Source organism: Trachypithecus francoisi, unplaced genomic scaffold (assembly GCF_009764315.1).
Source record: "Trachypithecus francoisi isolate TF-2019V2 unplaced genomic scaffold, Tfra_2.0 Lachesis_group17, whole genome shotgun sequence".
Taxonomy (NCBI): Eukaryota; Metazoa; Chordata; class Mammalia; order Primates; family Cercopithecidae; genus Trachypithecus; species Trachypithecus francoisi.
Window position 1 is genome coordinate 103,310,244 of NW_022681462.1, and position 5,389 is coordinate 103,315,632.

Below are 5,389 nucleotides of genomic sequence, written 5' to 3' on the forward strand. Positions count from 1 at the left end.
ATCATCCTTACTATCAAGGTGAAGAAAATGGAAGTAAAGATTAATTGCAAAATTAACTATGTATCCACACATCCTGGAACAACACCCGAGACACAGTTGGTCTTGACAAATGCCAATGTGCTACTCTTATACCCTCTAGAAACTCTGATTTCTGAACTCTCAATCCACTTAGGCTGCTGGGCAGAAGAATATCAATGAAGAGAGCTCTATTCGCTTTATTCATCTCTGCTTGAAGATTAATGTGTTTTAACCTGAACACGTATCTCTCTGTTGGACCATTATTACTAAGAAAAGTAAGGAGCATACCTATATTCTCAATTTCCCCAATTCTTTCTTAGGGATGCATTTTCAGTATTTTGAGTTACTTGAGAGGCCAGTTTGCTTTTTTTGATATTCTATTAATTTGATAATATTTTGTCGTATTTAGGCAACACTGATTCACCATGTGCAATGTTCATGTTTATACTGCCTTCCATGTAACTAGTACACTGACGCCACTTATTTTAGTTTCATTTTTGTTATAGCATCACCTTCCATCCAGGGACCAATTTCTATGTTAGTTAAGATACTGGCTGAGCTATTGTCATAAAGAGATCCAGAAATACTGTGGCTTAAGTAAGACAGTTTCTTCTCTGTGCATGAAAAGTTCACGGCTGAGTGAGTGGCCCAGGGCTGTGGGTCAGTCGCCCTGAGATTTTCTGCATACAAGTTTCCTTCCAAAATTGCATAGATTACCTTAAGTAGGTTGGTTTCTTCTCTAGTGTTATTGATACATAGTTGTCCTTTTTTTTTTTTTTAAGCCAATTTCTTGTATTTCAAGGGTTTTTTATTTTTGCAGAGTTTTGCTCTATTGTCGCCCAGGTTGGAGTGCAATGGCATGATCTCCGCTCATCGCAACTTCCGCCTCAAGTGGTTCTCCTGCATCAGCCTCCCAAGTAGCTGGGATTACAGGCATGCGCCACGATGCCCGGTTAATTTTGTATTTTTAGTAGAGATGGGGTTTCTCCATGTTGGTCAGGCTGGTCTCCAACTCCAGACCTCAGGAGATCTGCCCACCTCGACTTCCCAAAGTGCTGGGATTACAGACATGAGCCACCTCACCCGGCCTTCAAGGTTATTTTCAATTCACCCCACAGTAAACCACAAAGAATGACAAAGCCACATCTACTGACTGCCCTGTAAGCTGTGCACTATCGGAGGGGACTCTTGCCTGACGCAGTTGACACAGCTCATACTTATGTAGCATGTGATGGTATTTTATATGTGTATTATCAAATTACATATACGCCCACTATAAATACACCCATGCATTTTATACACACACACACAAAAACATACACACAGCATCTGAAATGTTAATTGATCTTACATGTTAACTTGTTACTCTGATCCCATTACCTGTATTTTATGAATTCTCACAACCTTTATAATGGGGCATGAGGGATCCTATTTATTTTGAAATAGGTTTTGAAAGTTGAAATAGATCATAGGGTCTAATGGTATAAAAAAGTTGGAGTAAAAATAGAAAGTCTCGTCGGGCGGCCTGTTCTGGGTAAGCTTCCTGCTTGAATCAGAATTCAAAAAAGTCCTTCAATGAGGGGAAGGAAGGGCTTGGTATTTGGGATGTGGGAGGATACTAATGTATATGTACACACACACGTGCGCACACGCACAAGCACCGGGGAAAACAATGAAGAGGAGAAATAGAATGAGAACCTAACAGGCTTGCAGTGAGAAGCTCAGTTGGAGAGGAAATGGGGGGGAGGAGTAAGAATACGGTTATTTTTTCTTTCACGTTGGGTTGGAAGCTGTTTAAAGGTTTGCTTTCTACATTGGTGCTTTTATGGGAGAATTGGACTTTGCACTGCTGTGAGAACTTTGTAGCACCGTAGGAAAGATAAGCGCCTGCCTCTTCCGGGAAGCATTTGAACTGCTGGAGACCACAGAAGGACCACCTTGCTAAGGAAAGGGATTAATTAATGGCTCAAGAAGTCAGGCGGGTTTCTTTTCTTTTCTATTTTTTTTTTTTTACCTCGAGGCAGGCTACTGTCTGGAAAGAACCTGCAACTGTAGCCCATCTGGATTCCAAGCTTTGCAGAATGGATTCTGTGATCCTTAGGCATCTAATGGCTTTCCCTTAGTTTCTTCATCTGTCAAGAGACCTGAAAAACAATTTTCCAGCCTGTTCTACAGGGCCACCTTGAAGAATAAAAAAGAAAACATGCTTAAAAGTGTCTGGAAAGTTGCTAAAATAAACCCATAAACGCTTCTTTGCATGTTTTTCTCTGTATTTGGAGAGCTACCCATTTCATCTGTGTCTTTGTAGCAAGTATGAATAGAACAGTGGCATAAACAGAGGAGGTGCTCAAGTCAATGCTTACTGAGAGAAAAATGAAAGGAAGCATCAGAGAACCTTTCAGGAGTTTCAGCGTTCCTTTCCAGAGGCATGGGTGAGAACACTTCCCTTACTCCTCAAAGAAAGGCCTATGACAGAAAGCATTTGCAGGAGAAATGCTTTGGAAATCCCACCTTAGGAGGCACTGTTAAAACTTCAATTTCATTATACCTCAGAATTTGTGATTTCTGAGGACTCCTACTCTTGGTTTTTAAACCTGATTTAAAATAGGTGGCCTTGCATTTAATCACGGCAAAGCTTAAGAAAAAATACGTCCTATTATTTTAATAGGCGGAGACACCTACGTTAAAACATGCAAATATCTGCAGGATGAATACCTGAAGAAAGAATACGGTCTTGAAAAGTTAGGAATCTTGTGAGGATACTAAAGAAAATGCACTTTTTAAAAATTACTGAGAAAGCCTTATTTCCACTCACATGTTTCTTCTACTGAGAGGTGACACATTACATTGCACCAACAGTTTTGAGGTCTTAATTCCATCCAAAATTTCCCACGTTTGGGAAGTAATACATAACTTATCTTTAAAATCCCATAGGTAGTTTCTGTAAATCTGTGTGAACGCTATCCTCTTCGTAAAAGCACATTTCAGACAAAGGGAACACTGTGTGTGTATTATTCATTCATTTACTCTCTTCATTGGGTGACAAGTAAAAGGATGGCCTAATTATCCTCATGTGCCAGGTGTACAGTGAGCAGTGCCTCCCACAATGTAGTCACAGAAGTTAGAAAAAATGTTTCTGCTCTGGGATTGTTTCTACAACTTGGGCTCGCTACAGAAGGACGGGCTGACCTTTGGGGTTCGTGCTTGGAAATGTTAGATAAGGCTCCTAAAACCAATTTTCAGAATGAACTCCAATTCCATGGAGTCTAAATCCGTGCCGTGGTTTGCTGGCACCCCGGCCCCCCTGGGAGAGAGGGGCTCTGTCCCAGGGAAGACAAAGCCTGGTGCCTTCTCCCAGGGAAGACTCTAGGCAAAGAGTGCAGCAGCTGCTGTTGTTTCTCCTGGGTCTGGACAAGGGACATTCTGTACCTGTGGCTGACAGGCAGGAAAAGGGTCATCTTTCCAGCGCAGCGCTAAGGCTGTGGGAGGACGTGTAAAGTGCACTTAAAAAAATAATCATTCGAGGCCTGTGATAGGTGTCCCCTTTTGGAGAAAACTTCAATGCTTTGATGGCCGTTCGAGGGGAGAAAAGTGTGGGCTTTAGAGCTTCTTCTCCGCTTCTCACAAACACAGATTCCCTCACAACAGCCGGAAAGGGGTCTTTTGTAAACAAGATGCTTTACTTTTGTTGTTGGAACTGCAATGTCTTTGCTTTGAGACACGTGCTCTTTCCTGACTAAACTCCATCGCAGGAATGCTGGAGATTCAATGGATGGGGTTTTCCTGTCTCTCTCTCTCTCTCTGGTTTGTTTTTGTGTTTCAATGTTAACTTGATCTGAATGGCTATTCCACAACAGTATGCGGTAAACATTATTTGAAATTTTATTAACTACTCCATACATTGTTATTCATAAAGTAGTCTCTTATACTTTTTCACCCTAAGCTAAATAATTTGTTGTTTGGTTCATATGTGTTAATAAGTTGTACTGCTGTCAGAGACAGGCAGAAGCTCTGGACTCCAGCCTCAAACCCTCTCTTTGACACTCTCCCTTCTCATGGAGTTTAGAAAATTATTTGCAGAGCCTTCAAAGGCATTCATAATGCTCAGTATATAAGCTACTTACAGATGTTAGAAACAGAATGACATAAACATATAATCGGAAGAGTTCCTGCTTCACATCTTCTCTGTCTTAATGCTTTCGTTTGTGATTGCCAAAGTGTTCACAACGTTTAGCAAAACAGGTATTGACACAATCTGCATATCAATGGAGTTTTTCTTAATATGAGCAATACAGTTATTAAAATGTCAGTTACAATGCAGAATCTCCAGTTCCGTTCCACAGACACGTTTTTAGCCTCTCCAGGGTGTGAGATTAAGCTCCAGGGCATTTGAGGGCTGCTGCTTCAGCGAGGAGTACCTGGAGAGTTTCCACTCTGTCCTCACTGCTACAAACAACTTCAAAAATTCTGGTTTAGACTCCATTAACGAGAGGGAGTCAAATAAGAAAAGAGTAACTTACCTCCATTATCTTTCTTTGAATGGTTTTTCCTTACAGTGCAATCAAATCCACATGGGATGACAGTTTTCTGTCACAGAGGGCATTTATAAAAATATCACCGAGACATAAAAGAAAATCTTAAAAGTGATTAAACAACTGGCAATTAGTACTTAAAGAAAAGCATTTTAGGCATGCATACAATTCTTCACAGGAGTACTTGGATTACTTCAGCTTGTAATTAAAGAAAGGCTCATTTACAAAAAAACTTTGAAGTATATAGTGTTCTTTATTTATTTAGACAGCAAATATTTTTGAAGCACTTATATTAATACATGGTTACTTTTTCTTTTTTGTGAATCCCTATCTCCCCCCACTGAACTGTAGGCTGTAATAATAACCACTGAGCATTTAAGCACTTCAAGGAAATGTCAGCTTCACTGGGTTCAATACTCTGATTTCATTAAGAGGAAACTGAGGCTCTGAGAATTAAGTGGCTTTTGAGGTTTACAGTGTAAATCATTGGCAACACCAGTGTGTTTTTCATTATGTTTCTTTTTATTAATCACTGACTTGTCTTAATCAATACTATTTCTATTGTATACATTTTTCCCTTGGGATTTTGTTCAACAGAAAGCTTTGGAGTTGACAGATGGGAACCCCTAGATTCTAGAATTATAAACCAGTAAGATGGTGGATGGTTAGATTTTAGAAATTGTTTTGTTTCTAAAATTTGTTTAGAAACAAATTGCTGTTTTTGTTTTTGTTTGTTTGTTTGTTGTTTTTAAGAGCCTCCTTGCCATTCTAGATATGCACATTTTATCTAGTGTTCAGGAGACAACACTCTCTAATTTTGTATTCAGCCCTAAGAAATG